General features: G+C 36.2%; 1 protein-coding gene across 13 annotated transcripts in view; it reads left to right on the forward strand.

Moving 5' to 3' along the window:
* Nucleotides 1-24,509, forward strand: part of LOC106871426 (uncharacterized) — a 375,948-nt gene that overhangs the window by 179,296 nt on the left and 172,143 nt on the right. The window contains exon 1 of one of the 13 annotated variants that reach the window (XM_089354712.1): nucleotides 5,707-7,809. The exons of 11 other annotated variants lie outside the window; for them this stretch is intronic. The gene's annotated coding sequence lies outside the window, so the exon portion shown is untranslated. Of the gene's footprint in view, nucleotides 1-5,706; nucleotides 7,810-24,509 lie in introns of those variants that run through there. One more of the 13 variants, XM_089354710.1, reaches the window with a different exon arrangement.

A 24,509-nucleotide genomic window follows, 5' to 3' on the forward strand; every position in this document is an offset into this window, starting at 1 on the left:
CTCTCTCTCTCTCTTTCTCTCTCTCTCTCTCTCTCTCTCTGTCTCTCTCTCTCTCTATATATATATATATATACTCAAACACACACACACACACATATATATTCATATTCCCACAAACACACTCACACACACGCACATGCGTTTACTGAGTTGAATGGCTGCACAGTTTTTACATGTGTGTGAATGTGTGTCCGTGTCCATTTATATATTATGTATACGTGAGTAAGTATATACACACATCGTAATGTCATTACTATTTAAGTACTTTGTTTTACAGTTGTAAAACTGAATCTCAAATGTTACCAAAGTTGCTGAAGGAAGCTCATTAGTGATGCGATTCATGATTCTGTGTGTGTGTGTGTGTGTGTGTGTGTGTGTGGAGAGAGAGAGGAGCCAAGTATGGAGGATGTGAGCGAGGAACTAATGTTTGATGTAAAGACAAATGATTTAACCATTTCTCCAGGTCTATTTATTTATGCTGTTGTCACATGTGAAATGGTTTTGTTTTGCGGTTCCTACAACTCCTCTAGTGGAATACAATGACTTAATACATAGAATATTGTTTTCAGCTGGATTATCACCCCCCCCCCCCCACCTCAACTCTTCCATTCCGTAATTGCAACATGGCTGCAGTATAGTGACTGAAACAATATAACATGAAACATGTGTGACACCATAAATATGTACTGAAGGGCATCTAACTGTAGAAACTGTGCCAAAAAAAAAATTATTATTAAGGATTTCAACTGTATTTTCAAATTCATTTTGTCCATCCCCCTCTCTCTTGCTGTCTCTCTTTCTCTCTCTATCTCTCTCTATCTGTCTCTCTTTCTCTCTCTATCTGTCTCTCTTTCTCTCTCTGTCACACACACACATGCACACATACCCCTGGGCTTCCATACAATTTCTTATTTCTTTATTGCCCACAAGGGGCTAAACATAGAGGGGACAATCAAGGACAGATAAAGGGATTAAGTCAATTACATTGACCCCAGTGCGTAACTGGTACTTAATTTATCGACCCCGAAAGGATGAAAAGCAAAGTTGACCTCGGCGGAATTTGAACTCAGAACGTAACGGCAGACGAAATGCCGCCAAGTCTTTTGTTCAGCGTGCTAACGTTTCTGCCAGCTCGCCGCTTCCACACAATTTCTGTCTACCGAATTCACTCAGAAAGCATTGGTCAGACTGAGGCTATAGCTTCTGTGCAGCAGGTCTGAACCAGCAACCTTATGGTTGCAAACCAAGCTTCTTAACCACACAGCCATGTCTGCTGAGAAACCCAATAAACCAATTCTTTGAAGCTAAATTACCCTGTGGTATCGTGTTCTGCCCAAGTTGCCCAAGTTCTCTCTTGTCGCTCTTATCATCACAAAATACAGAAAGCTAGAGATCGCTCGCTCTGTTGGAAATCTGTTGCCAGTGATGCTGTTGTTCACAAAATGCAATATAAAAAAATGCGTGAAACGTAACTAGTTGAGAAATTGAAATATTTAATGATTGGGGTTTTTTTTTTTTTTCCTCTCTCTCTCTCTCTCTCTCTCTCTCTCTCTCTCTCTCTCTCTCTCTCTCTCTCTCTCTCTCTCTCTCTCTCTCTCTCTCTCTCTCTCTCTCTCTTTTATATTTCTGAAAAGATTTAAACTAGATTTTGATTGCTATATGCTGCTATAGAATAGGATAAAAGTAGATTTTGATTGCTGTATATGTCTATAGAACAGGATGAAAAAAAATATATTCGGATATTGAAGAGGATTTATTTAGTTTAACTGTAAGAAGAGTTAAAAGACAGAAACGTTGATTGAAATTCAGGTGAATTGGAATGTATTTAGAGCAGATTGTGAATTGGTTCATCATCATCATCATCTAATGTCCATTTTCCATGTTGGTATGAGTCGGATGGTTTGATCAGGGCTGGTAAGCTGAAGGGCTGTACCAGACTCCTGTCTGATTTGGCATAGTTTCTATGGCTGGATGTCTTTCCTAATGCCAGTCACTCCAAGAGTGTAAGTTGCTTTTACGTGCCGCTTGCACAGTTGCCATGACTACAATTTCACTGGGTTTGATGGATCATCTAAGTAAAATCTTAGTTCTTAGTTATACATCAGGTTGCAGACAGGGAATACTATTAATTAATAATGCATTAATTAATAATACACTAGCATGAATATCTTTTATCATTTTCTTGTTTGTCATTAGATTGTGGCCATGCTGGGGCATTGCTTCGAAGAATTTTTAGACAAACGGATCGACCCCCCCCCCCCACTACTTTTTTTTAAAGCCTGATACTTATTCTGTTGGTCTGTTTTGGTGAACTGCTACGTTATGGGAATACAAGCACACCATCAACGGTTGTGAAGCGGCGGTAGGGGACAAACACAGACAGAAAGACACTGCCTTGCACTCAAACTGTCCAGATCTGACCTCTCACACTAACCCTACAATATCATTCTAAAAACCAATTGTTACTTTGTCAAAATCACAAAGCTACAGGATAATGTTGGATTAATTTGAAACAATATGAATAAATAGACATTACTTTCAGCAGAAAAATGTGAATACTAAAGGGTTTTGTGTGTGTGTGTGTGTGTGTGTGTGTGTGTGTGTGTGTTCATATTTATGAGAGAGAGAGAGAGTGTGTGTGTGAGCGTGCACTTATGCATGCATATGTGTATTTATATTTATGAGGGAGAGAAAGAGAGAGTGTCTTTAAGTTTGTCCCCTCCATTGCTTGACAACTTGTGTTGGTTTGTTTATATCCCTGCAACCTAGCGATTTGCCAAAAGTGGCTTGTCAATCTGTCTTGCCAAAATACCAGACCTAAAATGAAGTACTGGTGTCCATCTGATTGACTAAACTCTTCAAGGCAGTGCACCAGCATGGCCAGAGTTCAATGACTGTAAAACACAGCAGATGAAAGTTAAAACACGTATAATAGGGAGGGTGGGATTTACGCCATACGCCAAATGTAGAATGATGTGAATGGAGTACGTAACTAATATTATAGACACACTGTATGTTTCTGTCAATATCATCACAAACTTGTGCTGATTTCCAATTCCATTTGGCATGAGTCACATGAAAAGTGGCAACTGAATAATTTCTATGGGTAAAAGAAAGAAAATAAAGATATCACTCTGAAGATAGGCTCTAGAAATACTATTTAATTCCACAGTTGGTTCGACAAGAAAAGACATCGAATTCTCATAATGTCTACTTCAGATTAATACAGCGAGATGTGATGTAATATTATGTGATGCAGTTATGTGTGTCTGTGTAGTGTGCATATAATAATTCAAAATTCCAGGCTTGTCTTCTCATTAAAAATAATGTGCTTGTTTATATACAAAGTATGCATGTTTCTGTGAACATTATATGTCGCTTTCTATATGTCTATCTATCTATCTATCTATCTATCTATCTATCACTCTATTCATGTATCTGTCTATCTATCTATATAGATAGATAGATAGATAGATAGATAGGTGGCTAGATAGATAGGTGGCTAGATAGATAGATAGATAGATAGATAGATGGCTAGATAGATAGCTGGATAGATAGATAGCTATATAGACAGATAGATAGATAGATAGATAGATAGATAGATAGATAGATAGATGTAGTTGTGTGTGCACATTTGTACGTGTAAATATCCATATATAAATATACATGCACATGAATTCATGGTAATTGTCATGCAAATATATAGTCTTACATGACAATACAATAATTCTGTGAACCATTTTTATAGAATTTGCTGTTGCCGCTGTTGAATCATAGAAGTAAAGCCCATTTGACTACATCCTACTTCCTCTTGGTTCTTTCATGTTTTTACCCGTTTTATTGATATTTAAAAGTCGTAGCCTTGTTCACAATAAAATTCTTAGGCAGCTTCCATGCAGGAATCACTTCCTTGTAAGATAAATTATTTTGTCACAAGAAAGTGGAGAGCTCTAAAGTTCCACAGTTCCATGCAGGACTCTTTGTTGGAGAGAGAAAGAGAGAGCGAGAGAAAGAGAGAGCGAGAGAAAGAAACAGATATATAGAGAGTGAGATGGGGGGAGGAAAGACGAAATGTTTATTCTGCATTGCCACCGAATATTTCATTTCTATCTGACAAAAGGTTTTAATGGTAATATTTGAAATTCTCCTTTTGTTTATCATAAAATGATTTATTTCCATTCTACAAGCAAGTTGTACTTATTATTTATCTATGCAGTCCATCAGTATTTTGCTTGATTTTTCTTTTCTTTTTTTTTTGTTTTTTTCTTGTTTCATTTTATTATTTTTTCTGGATTGACAGAATTCCCAGACAAATCATCATCTTCATCATTGTCATGATCACTCTAACATCCACTTCTTCATACTTGCATGGGTTGCACAGAGTTCACCGAGGTAGATTTCCTACAGCCGGAGAATATACATACACACATATTCATACATCCATATATATATGTATGTATATATTACATATATATATATATATATATATATATATATACATACATATATTCATACACGTGCATATATAGATATACACACATATTTTTATATGTATATATACACACATACATAGACATACACACACACACACACATGTATGTTTTTTATTAATATTTAGTTTGATAAGTGACAACTCATGAAACTTTTGTACCTTGAGTCACTCTGTTACTTCTGCTAAATATTAATAAAAGATATATATATATATATATATATATATATATATATCGTATTTTAACATGTATAAGGAACCCCCTAATTTTATGGCTTAAAATTTGGAAAATGGTTCGGTAATGGATTATAGTACTATTCATGTATAAGGAACTCCTGTATTCTTTTAACTTAATTTTTGACAAAAGAGGGTGTTTCTTATGCACGCTAAAATATGGTATACACACACACACATGATGGGTTTCTTTGAGTGGTTAGCATTAGGAAGGGCATCCAGCCGCAGAAACCATGTCAAAGCTGACATTGGAGCTCAACACTGCATTACGGTTTGTTGGATCCCGTCAACTGTTCGACCCAAGCCACCTCAGGGAACAGACATTAAATGGTTGATGATGTGGCTAATCAAGAAGAAAGGGAAAAAGAGAGAGACAGAACGTAGATGTTGGTGTTCATTATTGTGTTGATATTCTTTTACTATTTGTGTAATGTAATATAGATTATTTCATGAGATAAACTAAGATTCGAGTTATGGATAAGCTAGATTTAAGACCAGTGTCTCTATGAGAAAGAGAAGAATAAGAGATTGCAAGAGAGACAGAGAGAAAGAGTAACTCTGTACGAAGTTAATTTGTATTCCATGGTCTAAAAATTGACTGGATTGTTATCTATAATAACTAGTTTCCAATATCTATGATAAATTTGTGAAAATTTATGGTTTTAAAAAAATATGGAATTTAACTTAAGATTTTCATTGTATCTTATTTAAAAATACTAGCAAATTACACTAATTTGAATTCCAAGAATAGCTATTATTAGCATTATTTGAGTTCACTTCTTTATTCTTGGAGAGATTTTAATGACTATTTTTTTCTTTGTTTTTGGAAAACTTCTTCATTTTGTTTATTTTAAAAAATATATCAATTCTGCTACTAACTTTTTTTTTTTTTTTTTTTTTTTAATTACTTCTAATCTGTTGAACAAGGCATGTTGTTTGAAATTCATTCAATTATTTTTATGTTTTTATCAATTTTTCCAAGGGAATATTACATTCATGAAATTGTACAATTTGACATTTAGGAAACAAACAGGCCCTGTTTGTTGCCCTATCCATCATTGAATTGTTGCTATAAAACTGATGGATGGGTGGACGGTATTTTTGCTTGTACGGCCAAACCCTTGCTGCACAAATCAACCCCAGTACTTATTCAGTTGATCCCATTTGCTGAACTGTTAAATTACAGGTGATGTCAAGAAACCAATAACAGTTGTCAAGAGGTGGGGTGGAGAACACGTGCATACACACAGATACGTACAACTGGCTTCTTTCACTTTCATCTCCCAAATCCACTCACAGGGCTTTGGGCAACCTGAGGCTATAGTAGAAGGCACTTGTCCAAGGTGTCACACTGTGGGACTGAACCCAAAACTAAGTGGTTGGAAAGCGAACTTCTTACTATACCTGTGCGCACGCGCACACACACACACACACACACACACACACATATACAATAATCCCTCACCGTATTGCGGTTCCATTATAGTGGTTCACCTACCGTGGTTTATTATTTAAGCTTACATCGATTCCTCTGTAATGTTGTTTTGCATTTATAATAAAATAAATATATACAAATTATAAAAATAATTAAAAAAGATATATACCTATCACGGAAGGTTTTGGAACGTAACACCTGAGATAGTTGAAGGATTACTGTGTATATATATAGTAGAAATTGTGTGTACAAATAGATATACGACTGTCTCTGTTATGTTCAGAACTCATGTAGATTATCATAATCCAGTCTGCTTCCTGTTTAGTTTGTTTACTAACTTCTATACTTTGTAGTATTACTAGCTATGAACAACAGAGCAAATTTAGGAAAAAGAAGGATAAACTCAAGTTTATATTATAGTTTTACATTTCACTGATGTGATTTGGAACCCTGTAAAAGGTGTTCCAAATACATTTAGATGCCTGCCCATAAAGTATTATCAAAGAACAATTTATTGCCATTAAGTTAGAGATATATAACACTGCTATCAAAGCCACTCACCTGATGATGTGCAGGCACACAGCTACTGCTGGATCATATATATTTATGTAATATTTATATATTTTATGTAATGGTATGATATCGAAAACTCAGCTACTAACTGCTGTTACCAATGCACAGAAACAATTGTTGTGATTTGTGGTTAAAGCCTGGTTAATTCCACCATATTGTTTTAAAAGTTTTCATATAAATTCTGCATACATTCACAGAGTTCCATTTTTATTGCCAGTAAAAGGATTAATCCTGTTGTGTGAGGGCATATGATAGCTGACAACTGTATAAGAGCTTTGAAATGCATGTTAGTATGTGTGTATGTAAGGGAACACTTTATTGTATTAAGTTACAGGTGTGTGTGTATGTATGTGTGTGATCTGGCATATTCAAAGAAACACTTGCAATGAATTTGAGCTCAAATCTTGCAATGAGGTTTTGTAGTCCAATATGTAATTTATTCCAGCATTTCAGATGAGGTTGGAGGGGATGGTGTGGGTGGCTGGTAGCAAATGAATGAAAGAAGAGACATCAGATTGGAATTTTTCTCCATCTTGTATTTAGAAATAAGACAGTGAATTTTACATCTACTTACATTTCAATATTCTTTATTATTTTTTTCTTAACACACATACATACGTTACATACATACATGCATACATACATACACACACACATGCATACATAATCTTATCTGTTTAAATACTTGTTCCCACCACCACTGCCACCATCATTCTCTTTAGATCTCTGTCTGTCTCTCACACTCACAAATCATTTTGCTCAGCTCCTAATCTCTCCTTTTTTTTTCTTTTTTTTTCTTTTTTTTTTTTTTACCTCCTATCATTCACCTGCTTAACTGCATTACGTTTAATCAAGTCACTTTTATCTATGACACAGTCTTACCTGACTCGTGTCTGTTACTACCCATTCTTCAGTTTCCACTCTTTATCTTCTTTCTCTACACCCCCCCTTCCCCCCAGTTCTCCCTCTCTCTTTATTTCTCCTTCTTTCTCTTTCACCTTTATCTTTCTCCAGATTTAAAAGGCACTACAGAGGCAGAAGGGCACTGCAGAACCATTAAATTTACAACTGATTCTCGGTAGATTAAGCTAAATATTAATTTCAATCCATGAAGTTCTTGCAACAGCTCTTGTTTCTTAATCTATCCCTCCCCCTCCCTCTCTCCCTCCCACCTTTTCTCTCTCTCTCACCACCTCTTCCTATCTCTCTCACTCAGTAGTGTGTGTCTAGGTTTGTTTTCTTTTGAAATTACAATGAAATTCGCTTATTATTATTATTATTATTATTATTATTATTATTATTATTATTATTATTATTAGTAGTAGTAGTAGTAGTAGTAGTAGTAATAGTTGTAGTAGTTGTAGTGGTAGTCCATTTAGCTGTGCTTTGGAAAGCTGTAAGTCTCTAATTTAGTTTCTCTGATCTTTTAATGGTGTATGGGAAACATTCAGTTTGGAACCATCTTAAAATTTATCAAGGAGTTTGAATTAAATAAATAAATGAATGAATAAACGAAAGAATAAATAAATTAAATTTTGAAAAAAAAAAAAGATAAATAAAATAAAATAAAAAACTAAACAAAAAGAACGAAACTCAAAATTGAATTTAAAAAGTAATAAAAAAAATTCTTTTTTTTTTTTTTTGAATAAGAGAAAAAGAAAACAAAAAAAAAACAAAGGGAAGGCCATCCTGAAAAACATAAAAAGAAAGTTGCAGCTGGAATGAAAATTTTGAGTTGTGTTGAAATAAGTTTTAAAAAGAAGGAAAGGAAAAAGGAAGTGGTGGGGGGGAGGGGAGAGGGGAGAATTATAAAATAAACAATGGTAGCAAAACCGAAAATGAAAAACAGACTGAAAAAAAAAATAAATGCATGTAAACAAAGAAATCTTGTGCAGCATCAACAGAATTGCTGATTGGTTTCTGGGTTACAAGAACAATATTCCTTTTAATACAATGATAGCAAATCTTTTCATTCGTTTTAAAGTCCTTCTCTTGTCTTTAAAACCCCTCCCCCCACTCCCCACCGCTCTGTTACCACCACCACCACCCCCACTGCCGTCACGTTATTTCTACGTCCATTCTGGAGAAGAAATCTTGTGGGGAAAAAAAAAAAAAAAATTTCTTTTAATTTTTTTTTTTAAATGTTCTCATAAGGTTTGCTTCCATTGACACATTCTGCACCTCCACTCAGCCACCCATTGTTTTTGTATTTAATCATCTAGACTGGGATTCCAGTTCAATTCCTGAGTGGTCTCTTTCTCTCCCCCTCCCCTCGCTATGGAGTGCAGAGAGTCCTGTTTGCCTAGGTGTATTTTGCTTTACCGCTTTGTCCTTTTGTATCATTCGTTGTGCTCATGTCTCTCTGTCACAACACAGCTTCCATATTTCATTAATTGCGCTATTTATTCATTTCTAAGTTTAGACAGGTGAGTACCTATGTGGATAGGTGTGGGAGTGGCTGTGTGGTAAGTAGCTTGCTTACCAACCACATGGTTCTGGGTTCACTTTGCGCAAGTGACCTCTGCTAATAAGCCTTGTGAGTGGATTTGGTAGACAGAAACTGAAAGAAGCCCATCATATATATATATATATATATCATCATCATCATCATCATCATCGTTTAACGTCCGCTTTCCATGCTAGCATGGGTTGGACGATTTGACTGAGGACTGGTGAAACCGGATGGCAACACCAGGCTCCAATCTAATTTGGCAGAGTTTCTACAGCTGGATGCCCTTCCTAACACCAACCACTCAGAGAGTGTATATATATATATATATATATATATATATATATATATATATATATATATATCTATGTTTGTATGCTTGTGTTTGTCCCTCCACCATTGCTTGACAACCGATGTTGGTGTGTTTATGTCCTTGTAACTTAGCAGTTCGGCATAAAGAGACCGATAGAATAAGTACTAAGCTTACAAAGAATAAGTCCTAGGGTTGATTTCCTCGACTAAAGGCGGTGCTCCAGCATGGCCACAGTCAAATGACTGAAACAGATAAAGGAATGCCTCAGTATCAAGTAAATGAGTATATCCTCGTCATTACTATCCTCTTCATCTTAGTCATCGTCATCATCATTGTCATTTAAATCATCATCATTGAAGTCTGCTTTTCCATACTTGCATGAGTCAGGTGTAATTTGCTGAGGCAAATTTTCTATATCAGATGCCTTTCCTGTCACCAACACTCGCTTGTTCCCAAGTTTTCCCTTGTAAGGTAATATTGTTAATATTTTTTCCATGGCCAGACTATTTTGGTTGAAACAAATAAGGATTGTTTTTAAAAAAATCAATAAGTATTTAAACATAAAGTGTACTTAGAAATCCCGTCGTGTTGATGATTACAATGTTAGTATTTTAGTAATTACAACTGTTAATACTTACGAGTCCTCATACATACTCCCTTAAAATGCTATGAAAGCAATACATTCCATGCTGGGAGGTTTTATTAGATGTTGTGTTTAATGTCCAATAATTGTGTTGCTGCGAAGCATATTTAAATATGTCTGCACATGCATTCTAATAACTCTATTGTCACACACACACCACAAATGTTTTCACACATGCAGAATAATAAGTGGCTACATACTTCAAACAAGGTGCTCAACAAATATACATAAAACTGCAATTTTTTTTTTTTTTTTTTTGTGCCACAGTACAAGTCGATAGCATGATAAAATAGATGAAAAGCGCTAGCGTTTGATGCACTATAGAAGGAAGAGTGTATGTGTGTTTTTATTTTTTATCTATCTTTTAGCTCTGTAGTAAGTCTTCTGTTACAGAATGTTTTTGTTTCGACAACCATATCTTTTGTCAGGCGCTTTGAAAAAGACAGACGTTGTCGTTCATCGTTTAGTGTCCGCTTTCCATGCTAGCATGGGTTGGACGATTTGACTGAGGACTGGCAAACCAGATGGCTACACCAGGCTCCAATCTGATCTGGCAGAGTTTCTACAGCTGGATGCCCTTCCTAACGCCAACCACTCTGAGAGTGTAGTGGGTGCTTTTACATGTCACCAACACGAAGGCCAGTCAGGTGGTACTGGGAACGGCCACGCTCAAAATGGTGTATTTTACGTGCCACCTGCACAGGAGCCAGTCCAGCGACACTTATTGCAATTGTTTACTCCGCTCCATAATACATTTAAGAATTGTGCTTCATCATCATCATCATCATCATCATTGTTGTCATCATCATCACTGTCGTCATCATCATCATCATCCATCCCTGTTTCCATGTTGCCACGGTTTGGATGGTATGACAGGAACTAATGAACCTGAGGGTTATGCTGAGCTCCATTGTCTGCTTTCTAAGCAAGATGCGCTTCTTAATGTCAAGCACTTTGCAAAGTGTAGTGGACGAATTTTTTTTCTTGGTGTCACTACTGGTGAGGTCAACAAGTGCTTGTAAGACAAAACTGACATTCCCCCCCCACAAATTGAGTTGAGTATAGTATTGAGGGATATGAAGGTATGATAGAAAGACAGAAACAAGTGTCATGGCTTGCCGACTTAAAAATCCTGGAATAAAAAATGTCTTCTAAAATAGGCTCTCACTTTTTGTTACTATTTTGAAGTTTTAAAAAAAAAAGACAAATGTTTAGTCATATTTATTATAATTGCTTTTGAAAATACATTGGAAAAGTCCATGTATTCTATGCAAAACAGAAAGCAAATTTGGAAGTGACCTTTTGCACTTTACTGGTGTAGATTGTAAAAGTGTGACTAATGTAAAGTCAACATTGTGAAAAGAAAACACTTCAAAAAATTTTTCAGAAAAGTAATAAATTGAAGTATAACATCTTAAATTTTCAGGAATTAAAAGGAAGTGTTCTCTCATTATCTTGCATGTAAATTTTATTTTCTGATTACTTTACATCAACAACTATGAACAAACATGAATTCTGTATAATTACTGCCGCCAACTTGCTGCACAGAAGGATATAATAGATATAATGCAGGATGTAAACACTTTCATTGTATTTTGTTTAAATACTTTATACTTTATTAGATACTTTTGTTCCTTCAATAGAAGTGTATGTAGTGACAGTTATAATAATTACAGTATTGCAGGAACAGAAGTAGTTATGAATGATTGTTATTGATTTTTGTTTGTTGTTTTGTTTTTATTAATTTGATCTTCATGTAGACGCAGGTTTGGCCGTGTCGGTAAGAAGCTTGCTTTGCGAACATTTGGTTTCAGGTTCTAGTCCCAATGTGTCGCAACTTGTACATCTGCTAAAGCCCCAGATTGACCTTATGAGTTAATTTAGTTGATGCAAATTGTACAAAGCATTTTGTGTGTGTGTCTTTACCTTTATATTTCCCCTCCCCCATAACTTAGCAGTTTGTTAAAAGCAATTGATAGAATTAAAAAATTAGTACTGGGGTCAGTTTGTTAGACTAAACCTTTAAAGGTAGTGCCCCAGGATGGCTGCAGTTCAATGACAGAAACAAGACTAGAGATTAAATAAAGTAGTGGTTTCAATAATAAATTCATTAAGTTAGGAAGGGCATCCGTCCATAGAAACCATACCGAATCAGACTGGAGTCTGGTGCAGCTCTCGCAGCTTGCCAGCCCTGGTAAAACCATCCGACCCATGCCAGCATGGACAATGAACATTAATTGATGATGATGATGATTTAACCATTTAGCATACTCTGTCAAATGTAATTTTCATTTATTCACATTGTTTTGAATTAATCTTGCATTATCTCAAAGCTTTCAGATTTGAACGATGTAATTGTTTATTTTGAGAATGGCATTGCAGGGTAGACATAAGAGACCAGATCTGGGCAGGTTGAACATAAGACTGGTGTAATATTTAGTCCATACTCCTCCATAAGTAGCATGGAGCTGGTTTCCTCATTTCTCTGACGTGCACATTCCTTCCTGGATGTTTTTAGCAGCTGAATGGACCGAAGCAATGGGAAATGAAATGTCTTGCTTAAGAACACAATGTGTCACTCAGTCCAGAAATTGAAACCACTATCTTAGTATCATGAGTCCAAAGCCCTAACCACTAGACCATGTATCTTTACATATGGACAGTTCAAATGCTTAAGAGTTAATGTGTTATCACACCCATAGGAAAAAAAGATAACTGGCAGAAACATTAGCACGCCGGGTAAAAGGCTTAGCAGTATTTTGTCTGTCGCTACGTTCTGAGTTCAAATTCCACTGGGGTCAACTTTGCCTTTTATCCTTTCATGGTTGATAAATTAAGTACCAGTTGCGTATTGGGGTCGTTCTGATAGACTGGCCCCCTCCCCCAAAATTTCGTGCCTTGTGCCTAGAGTAGAAAAGAATATTATTGTGAATTTAACTTTTCATATATATATCAGTTCAAGCAATGGATATACCCTATTTACTAATGTAGGTGATCTTTCGGTACGAGTCCTGAATATCGGCCTTTTCCGTAAAAAGTGACTTTGGCAATGTTTACCAAAGATCGGCCTTTTCTGTAACACCCGCACGATCTTCACTAGGGTGTTAGGGTTACGGTTTTAGTGTCAGGGTTAGGGTTACAGTTAGGGACGGAATTCAGTAACCCAAACCCTAACCCTAACCCCTTCAAAATAAATCGTGCTCTCTGAATGTCTTTTGCTTTTATGATGTCGTTTCCCTGTTTCTCTCCAACACTTTTTACGGAAAAGGCCGATATTTAGGACTCGTACCGTAAGATCGCCCTAATGTATAAACTGCAACTTCTAATTTGAAGTTGAAACTGGGTACAAAATTTTTTTTTTCCCCTTCATAGTTTTAGCTTTGCCCTGTGTATCAATCCGCACCTAGTTTTCCCACTTAAAATCAAGCAGAAAAAGTTGTGACTTATATACGTGTAAAAACAGTAACTTTTGGTCATTGGGCATCAAACTATGGGCGTCATTTTGTTCTCTTGAATAATGCATACCTGCAAATATTCGGGTTTAAAAATCTGGTTGCAGCCGTTTTATTATACGCAAATGCCTACAAAATAAACAGTTTATGAAACATTTTATTAAAACAATGGTACAACTCCTGGTGTCAAGAGAAATTTATGGGATGTGATAAGTTCCAATCAATTTTTCTCTTTATTTTTAAGATTCTATAAATTTAAATGGTAACTGATTACCACCCACCTCTGACGCCTTTTCTCTGTGTGTACCCCATTTTCCATAGCTAACATTATACAAATTACGTAAAACTTTTCTGATATTTCATTATGAAATTCCAGTGTCAATTGAAATTGACCTGGCGCTTAAATATCCCAGTGGAATTTCTCTTGGTAACTTTTCTAATCATTCTTTAGCAACAGGAATTCTATCGTCTTCAAGTGGAGTTTGGTTAATTGAGAAGCTTTTCTCATTCATCAAAACATTCTATTTATTTATTTACTTAATTATTTTATTTATTTATTTATTTGATCTTGACAGTCTTTAATCAAATGCATTATGACGCATCAAATTGGAAGTCTTATTTTCAAAGGTTACAGGCATATGACATAGTGGTTAAGAGCGCAGGCTACTAACCCCAAGATTCCGAGTTCAATTCCAATCAGTGACCTGAATAATAATAATAATAATAATAATAATGAAAAATGCCTTAGGAATGAGAACCCAAGTTCAAAATTTCCCCAAGACACCTGATGAAGGGTGGAGGGTTTATCAGCCAAAACGTGTTAATAACAAATAAGATGAGGACAAATATCCATCAAATGTAAATAATGTAAATAATTCCTCAACTCTTAAATATAGAACAGTGTTACAGTTCTTGTTCGGTGCCCCAACATAATATATTTATGTCCCACCCATACTAGCATGGACAGCGCCACTCACAAGGCATTGGTTGGTCTGAAGCTGTAGTAGAAGTCACATGTCCAAGGTGCCATGCAGGAGGACTGAACTTGAAACCATGTGATTGCAAAATAAGTTTCTTAATCACACACCCATGCTAAGCTAAACCAAGCTTGAAATGGAGTTTATTGAGAAAAAAAAACTGATGACTCCCTCCCATACTCTGAGTTTTATGTTACATGCAATTGTTCATGTGTAAAAAGAACAAAAAGAAAAAAAAAGTAAGAGAAAATAAAGGAATAAATGAGAGGAATTTGGTTTGAGCCAAAAGGACACAGGTTGGATGGATTTTCATTGGCTGATAGCAGCCAGGTGAGTGGCAGATGGTGAGGGAGAGGGAGGCTGCAGTGTGTGTGTGTGTGTGTGCATGCATGCGTACGTGTAGTGTTTTGAGCTAAGGCTGTTTGTTTCCTGATAAGGAGTAGAATGTGAAAATGATTGATTTCTTTGTGATTGCCTGTAAATGTATTTCGGTATCTCTATTTTGCAGCTATTTGCGGTATGAAGTCCAATAGATATTCATACTGTAAGAGCTACGAGAGTGATCTCAATACCAAGCGGTTTAATGAAGAGAAGGAAAAAGAAGAGAGTGAATGAAATAGATCTATTCTGGACTGCGAGAATGTTATATTTTTTGATGAAATGAATGTAGAAATTATTCAAATAACTGACAGAAAAGGGACTTAAAGCCCCGTATTCATAACATTTTTCTTAGTAGATGTGTGTGTATACTGGTCTTGGCATCATTTAACATGTTTTCTCCATGCTTTTGTATGAGTCTGGTGGAATTTGTTGAGGCAGATTTTCTACAGCTGGGTGTCCTTCTTGTTGCTAACTCTCACCTGCTTCTAAGGAAGGTAATATTTCCCCATTGCAGAGCAGTGAGCTGGCAGAATCATAAGCATGCCTGGTGAACTGCTTGGCGGTATTTCGTTTGCCGTTACGTTCCGAGTTCAAATTCCGCCAAAGTTGACTTCGCTTTTCATCCTTTCGGGGTTGATTGACTAAGTACCAGTTACGCACTGGGGTCGATGTAATCGACTTAATCCCGTTGTCTGTCTTTGTTTATCCCCTCTATGTTTAGCCCCTTGTGGGCAATAAAGGAATAAATATTTCCCCCCATTGCTAGAGGACATGTTTTTTCACAGAAGACTGGAAATGAGCAATCTTCTTTTTATGACAGTGTTGTTTGTCTACAACCATCACATGATACGTTGATAAAAGCACACACAGACACATGCACACTGTGCCATCATGAGGTATGGGCCCACGACCTCACAGGTCCTGGGATTCAACTTTGATCTGTGTATGCTGTGGTTTAACTATCAATACAGAAATGCTGTTCGGCACAATGCTTTGTTTTACTCAAGAGCTTATGATGCTATCATGTCAGTTCTGCACACATATGCACAAATGCATTCACACTCACACACACACACACTCTTTTATTCTTTTGCTTGTTTCAGTCATTTGACTGCGTCCATGCTGGAGCACTGCCTTAAATGGTTTTTAGTCGAACAAATCAATCCGAAGACGTATTCTTCGTAAGCCTAGTTCTTATTCTATTGGTCTCTTTTGCTGAACTGCTAAGTTACAGGAATGTAAACCCAGCAGCATCGGTTGTCAAGTGATGATGGGGCGGGGGACAGACACAGACATAGATATATACATATATAAATATATATGACAAGCTTCTTTCAGTTTCCATCTACCAAATCTACTCACAAGTGAGGTCGAAGTAGAATGGCTGGTGCTGCCTTGAGTAGAAAACACTTACCCAAGGTGCCACACAGAGTAGAAAACACGAGGGACTGAACCCAGAACGATGTAGTTGGGAAGCAAGCTTCATACCATACTGCCATGCCATACATTTGCATGTATATATACGACAGACTTCTCTCAGTTTCCGTCTACCAAATTCATTCACAAGGCTTTGGTCAGCTTGGAGCAATAACAGATTATAGCCCAAGATACCATGCAGTGGGACTGAACCTGGAACCATGTGGCTGGAAAGTGAATGAGCATCTTAATCATGCAGCCATACCACACACGCACGCACGCACGCACACACACACACACACACACACACACACACACAGAAGCATAATGTTAGGATGCAGTACTCTTTGGCTGTTTCTGGCTTCTCCATTAGCCATTATATTCTTTGTTCTTTTGTTTCCATGCTCTTCTCTAGCCCTCACCCCCTTTCCAATCCTTCATCTCTATAGATTCCAATTTCCATCTTAACTGAAATTACAAGCATTTAGCCTAATGACTGTTTGGAGACCAATATGCATTACTTACTCTGCACTTAATTCCAGCCAATGAGTCTCTGCTGAGAGCAAATACTTCATTAGCATAATCGCCACTTCTTAACAAAAACTTGTTAAAATTAGATAAATTTCATCTGTGGTGACACATAAAATATTAGACAAGTCTGAAAGATTTATTATGCAAAGAGAGGTTAAAATAAGATGTTTTATGATATTCTGAATTGTGAACAGGAGACAGTTCTGTGAGATGTGTGAAGAGAGAGGTTAGACAAAGAATTGGTCAATAATCTAAAACTATTTATAGTTTTTCAGTAGATTTTCTTTCTGGCACTTTAAGGGGGGGCCAAAGTGATTGACTTTTTTTTTTTTTTGTTTATTGTTTACTGGTTTCAGGCAATGCTGGGGCACCGTCTTGAAGGGTTTGGTCTTTTGGTTCTCAGCCCTTGAGGTGGGGGTGGGGGTAGGGTTCATATAAGATTTTGTTAAAATTTATCTGCAATAAATTGGTTATCCTTTGACAACACAAAATATTTTAATTATATTTTTCGTTCAATTTCTAATATTTAATTACAAGAATATCTGGTTTTTTTTTTTTTTTTTGAAAATGTCGAATGGCTAAGAGGGTCCACCTGAATAAAACAGGAATCAAAAGGGTTCCATAGGTAAAGAATGGTTGAGAAACACTGGTTTAGTCAAACAAATCGACCCCCAGTGCTTATGTCTTTTTTGTTCAAGAGCTAAGTTATGGGGATGTAAACAAACCAACACTAGTGATCAAGTGGAAAAGCTGATGCCCTTCATAATGACAACCACTCTGTAAAGTGATTGGCATTAGGAACGTCATCCCGCATGGAAGGAGGATGTTAAATGATGATGATGGGCATCATTGGGTGGTTAGGAAGCTTGCTTCTCAGTCACATGGTTCTGGGTTCAGTCCCACTGCATGGCGTCTTGGGCAAGTGTCTCCTGCTATAGCCTTGGGCCAACCAAAACCTTGTTATTGAATTTGGTAGGTGGAAGTTTCCATCATGTGTGTATATGCATCTGCTGTAAGTTCTTGTGCCTCTCTAACAGAGAGGAAGGAGTACCGCCTGACTGGCCTTCGTGCGGGTGACACGTAAAAGCACCCACTACACTCTCAGAGTGGTTGGCGTTAGGGAGGGCATCCAGCTGTAGAAACTCTGCTAAATCAGATTGGAGCCTGGTGTTGCCATCCGGTTTCACCAGTCGTCAGTCAAATCGTCCAACCCATGCTAGCATGGAAAGCGGACGTTAAACGACGATGATGATGATGATGATGATATATATATAGTAACAAACTGCTCTAAATGCATTTGTGCATATATGTATATGTATGTATATATGCATGTATGTGTGTGTTTTTATATATGGGCTTCCACACAGTTTCTGTTTATAAAATTCACCACTCACAAGGCATTGGTTGGCCCATAGCTATTGTAGAAGACACTTTCCCAAGGTGCCATGCAGTGAGACTGAACCCGAAACTTCATGGTTGCAAAGCAAGCGTTTTAAACTCCCACAGCCAGGCCCGTGATTCTGTAGCATGTTTCTTAATGCTGCAGTAATTCAATCAACAGTAACTCAATTGGAGATGATTCTTCCTGTAAAACGGTTGTGAACGTTTATGTAACACACCCATAAAGTACAGGGGAATAATTAAATCTCCTATAAGAATATATATTTTTCTTACCTTGTGTAATATGATTTTCTAAGGTGCATCATGCAGTTTTTCTTGAATGCTTATTTACATTATCCCCAGGCAATTTTATATTCTGTATAATTACTCTGCATGTGTGTGTGTGTGTGTGAGAGTAGATGTACACACACGTTGAATTTAGTTTGGGCAAAGGCCTTGTAATGTTCTCTTAAAAGCTCCTTTCTTGTCGGCTATATATATATGTGTGTGTATATATATATATATATATATATATATATATATATATACATATTTTTCCATATATGTACTTCCATATATGTATTTTTCCATATATGTATTTTCATACTTACACTGTTTTAAACATTTTCATCTTATTATCAGAGAATGTCTGATAATCAGTATGTAACAATACAAAGTTCATACAAAGCTTTATACTTTAAATATATTTTATCATCAAAGAATGTATATATGCATTTTAATACTCAAACTGTTTTTTAACATTTTTTATTATTCTCAAAGACTTTTGATAATCTTTTTCTAAAAAAGTGAAACCGGTTAAGTAAATAAATATCTTTAAAATAAGTGCATTTTCAAACCTTCTTTCATATATATATACATATATATACATACACACACACACACACACACACACACACACACACACACACACACACACACACACACACATGGTTTAATTACTGTATATAATAGTCTATAGAGTTAATTTTGTTCTGTCTGTGCTGAAAATGAATGAGACCCTACAAGTTTGAGATCATGGTCCCCTTCTTTGTCAGGTCTTTTAGTTCTCTTTTCTCATCATAATTCCCAAACCGTTTTACAGCAAGGCTCACTTTTACCATTTTTTTCTTTTCTTTTTTATAAATACTTAAACTAATCTAAATTTTGTAGAATATAAATGAATAGGTACAGGAGTGGCTGTGTGGTAAGTAGCTTACCAACCACATGGTCCTGGGTTCCATCCCACTCCGTGATACCTTGGGTAAGTGTCTTCTACTACAACCTCAGGCTGACCAAAACCTTGGTAGATGGAAACTGAAAGAAGCCCATTGTATATATATATATATATATATATATATATATATATATATACAAATGTGTCTGTGTGGTCTGTGTTTGTCTGCCGGATTCACTTGCAAGACTTCGGTCTATCCGGAGTTTTAGTAGAAGACACTTGTCCAAGGTACTGTGCATTGGAACCGAACCCGAAACCACATAGTTGCCAAGCGAGGTCCTTAACCACACAGCCATGCCTCCATCTATATCTTCCTGCCCATATGTATAATATTATTAACTGAGAATTAGGTCCAGGCTGTTAAACTAAATGTGTGGCAGTGTTTAGCTTTGCTCTTCTCTATGCTGCTTTTATTTCCCATTAGGGGGGGTTCACTTCGCCTTTTATCCCTCTCTGGTCAATAGAATAAGCACTCTTCATGTACTGGGATCAATCTAATCAACAATGGCCCTCCCACCAAACCTTTTGGCCTCAGGCCAACATGAGAAATCATTACTGAGTTAACTGCTTGTGCCAAGCTTATTATTTTAGTCTGTTTGACTGTCTCCCTTATCTCTCTCTCTCTCTTCCTCTCTCTCTTTCTCCTACCCCTCTCCCTCTCGCCTAATAATGTGATTGTTTGTTTTGGCAGCTTTGTTGTAGGATGACAACACCAAGCAATCTTTCTATAGTTTTACTATTGTTTTATAACTAGTCTATATTCTGGTGTTTATATGTGTGTGTATATATATATATATATATATATATATATATATATACATATATATACACATATATAGACATATGTACATATATATATATACATACATATATAGACATACTTACACACACACACACACACACACACACACACACACACACATATATATATATATATATATATATATATATATATATATATATATATATATATATATATATATATATGTATATATATATATATATGTATATATATATATATATGTATATATATATATATATGTATATATATATATATATGTATATATATATATATATGTATATATATATATATATATGTATATATATATATATATATGTATATATATATATATATATGTATATATATATATATATATGTATATATATATATATATATGTATATATATATATATATATGTATATATATACCAGTGATACACTGTTGTAGATTCAATCAATTATGCTCTTCTATTACAAAACTGTTCCTATGTCTGAGTCTGCAGAAATCAATATTAGATGAGAGAAAGAAATTACTATTCGTTTGGTTGAAGTCTGCAATTCTTTCTGATTCTATGTTGTTGAAACTAATTGATTTCTCTTGTGCCATTAATGACATTTTAGGAAGGCATAAACATCACACCATCTCTTTCCCAGTGTGAAACCCTGAAATCAATACTGGATTCCATGCGGAAGGTCTGTAAAAGCTGAACTCGGTCCTCTAATTATTTATTTTGACTTGAGTCGTTTTCACCAAACCACAATTGCTATTTCCTGATCATCAGCAAGGCATGAATGTTACACCTTCGCATTTCTCCTTTCTTTTAAAGGCAGAGATTTCATACATTTCTGAGGAATGCTGTTAAAAGATACCTCAAACACTGGGCTCATTGTTCGCCATTCACAAACAGTAGCCATTGAAAGCGATCATGCGTGTGTTTCTAATCTGTGAGTATGTAGGTGTAGATGTTTGCATGAACAGTTTTTCAGTTGAACGACTTTCTTTATGCTTGCTGTTGAACCAAGAAATGAAAGTAGTCTATATTTTCACAGGAAATCACTGAGGTAAGAAACAAAGCAGGATACCTTGTTGGGTGGACACTTACACATAAAGAATATTTATAATTTATCATCATCACTGCCACCATTCACACTCCTGCATTAGTCTAGGCACAGGTGTGGCTGTGAGGTAAGAGGTTTGCTTCCAAATTATAAGGCTTTGGGTTTAGTCCCACTATGTGGCACCTTGTGTAAGTATCTTCTGCTATAGCTTCAGGCCTGGTGATTGGAGTTGTTAGATGGAAACTGAAATGTACAGGGGCAAGGAGACAGTCATACACACACACACACAGAGACACACACGCAGTGGGACTGAACCCAGAACCATGTGGTTGGTAAGACAGCTACTTACTACACAGCTACTCCTACGCCTTTGTGCATTTAGAAAAGAAAAGCATGAGTCTGTGTGTGTGTGTGTGTGTGTGTGTGTGTATATGTGTGTGTGTGTGTGTGTGTGATTGTCTCCTTGCCTGTACATTGCATGATAATTGTCATCCAACCATCTGCAGAAACGTGGGGGAATAATTACCCTATTTGGAAACAAGTGAATGTCGAATGGCTAGGAGGGTCCACCTGAATAAAACAGGAATCAAAGAGGTTCCATAGGTAAAGAATGGTTGAGAAACATAGAGTAGTAGTTTAGTATTAGTCAATGGTATCAATTAACCCCCTCCCCTCAAAACTGCTGGCCTTGTATCTAAATTACAAATCATTTGCTGTAGCAAATCTGCCTCAGCAAAATAATGATGATGATGATGATAGTTTGTCACACTTGAATTTTGACATGTAGCTCAATCTTAGGGTTTCAGTGTTCTCTGGATTAATGGGTCACTATAAATAGTGGGTGGCTAAGAAGCTAGTTATTGAAGGTAGAACAATGGGATTGAACCTCAGATCACACAGTTGGAAAGCAGCCTTCTTAACCCCACAGCCATGGCTGTGCCTATATTACATCTGTGCCTTTTCAAGCTGAGTTTGGTTTAACTCACAAGCGGTCCTATCTTGCAGACTTTAATCCTTGTTCTACAGTGCCATGAACAATGGAACAAAGTAAAAAAAAAATGTCTCATGAGAGATGGGTTTTGAACCTAAATTAGCACAATTAGTATCAGGTACCAGTATCTGAAATATTTTTGAGAGCTGTTCTGTTCTGATAGCAGAAGTAGAGCAAGCATCTGTGACTGTCTAAATGTCCAATGAATGGACAAAAGGTGTGTGTGTTGGTCTGTGTGTGTTGTAGAATATTTTATTTATTCAGTTAGATTTTACTGAAAATAGCATCTGATTTAGAAATTTGAAAAAAAAAAAAAAAAAAAGGGGGAAAGAAAGAAAAGAAAAATCATTTAAAAAGAGAAAAAAAAGAGGAAAAAGAAATAACAAAAGAGAAATTGTTGATGGAATTTGTTTGATTAAAAGACTATTCTAAAGAACTTATTCAGAATGAAGTGCCTATTGTTGTTATTGTCATTATTATTATTATTATTATTGTTATTATTATTATTATTATTATTGGTAGTGGTAGTGGTGGTGGTTGTGGTAGGAGTACTGGCGGGGGCAGCAGTGGTGGTGGTGACTAGTAGTAGTAGTAGTAGTAGTATATTTTTCATAATTTGAGAAAGACATCAGAAGTTTCCTTACCCCCCCCCCCCCCCCCCCCCACCACCAACAAATAAAAAGTGCATCTTGGAGAAGACGAATAAAATTCTTCAATTATTGTTATTATTATTATTATTTAGGGTAGTGGATCAACTGAGTTTATTAAATAGAGCCTTGTGATATTTAGCTGTGCCAATTTACATTCTGAGTTCAAATCCCGTGTATGTCAGTTTTATCTTTCATCCTTCCAGGGGTTCCTAGATCAATTTGCTCATCACATACTAATCCCTCCCCTCGAAATTACTGGCCTTCCTACCTAAATTAGAAAATTATATGAGTGCTTTGCAGTATAACTTCTGGCTCTTTACATTCTGAGTTCAAATCCCACTTAAGTCCAATTTACCTTCCATCCTTTGAGGCACCAATGAAATAGAGTACTAGTTTAGTATTAGTCAATGGTATCAATTAATCCCCTCCCCTCAAAACTACTGGCCTTGTATCTAGATTACAAGTCATTATTATAAACAGATGTGGCCGTGTGGTAAGTAGCTTGGTTTCCAACCACATAGTTCCAGGTTCAGTCCCACTGCTTGGCACCTTGGGCAAGTGTATTCTACTATAGCCTCGGGCCAACCAACGTCCTGTGAGTGGATTTTGGTAGATGGAAACTGAAAGAAGCCCATCATATGTGTTTTAAAGAACACCAAGTGTCTCGGACTAGGCAAGACGACTCACCCCAAGGTGATCAAGAATGATAGATACAGATATTTCGCCATTGTTGTCACAATTTATGTTCCTAACACTAGATTAATGATAACTAAGTTATTTTACTAAATTCTTTGTTATATTGAAAGTAATTGAAAGAAACTCAGAATATCTCAAAATAAATACAGTAATGAAAGGGTTAACACTCAGTATCATGCAGGGGCCTTTTCTTGGATGTTATCCCGCAGCAAATGGGTATCGAGACAAAACAAAAGGTACTGTGTATATGCAACCAATGATGTTTACATTACTAGTGCTGCTCTCAAATTGTAATTCAACATTATTATCATTGTTACTATGGTGATGATGATGGTGAGCTGGCAGGGTCATTAGCACGCTTTGCTGCTTTTCTTCCCATTTCATGTTCTGAGTTCAAACACCACCGAAGTCAAATTTACCTTTCATGCTTTCAGAGGTTGATGAAATAAGCACCAGTTGAGCAACTGGGGTTGATGTAAGTGACTAAACTCCCTGCATTAAAATTTCAGGCCTTGTGCCTGATGTAGAAAGGGTTGTTGTTGTTGTTGTTATTATTGTTATTATTATTATTATTGGTGTGGTTTCCTACTTCCTTATATAAATAGTTTTTGCACAAACCTGAATTGTCAAAGTTAAAAGCATGCCATTCCAAAATAAATGAAAATGGTGCTATTTAAGGATTAGTTTCTCGCCCCTCACAATTCATCACCAAAGAGATGAAGAAGTGGGGGGAAAAGGGTTGGCGTCTGATTATTCCATCACATTAATGTATGTGTCTTCATTCCTTCATTCATTCTTGTTGCAGAAATTGCATCTTGAAGTAAAG

This window comes from Octopus bimaculoides, chromosome 7, assembly GCF_046866305.1.
Source record: "Octopus bimaculoides isolate indiv1 chromosome 7, ASM4686630v1, whole genome shotgun sequence".
Lineage (NCBI taxonomy): Eukaryota > Metazoa > Mollusca > Cephalopoda > Octopoda > Octopodidae > Octopus > Octopus bimaculoides.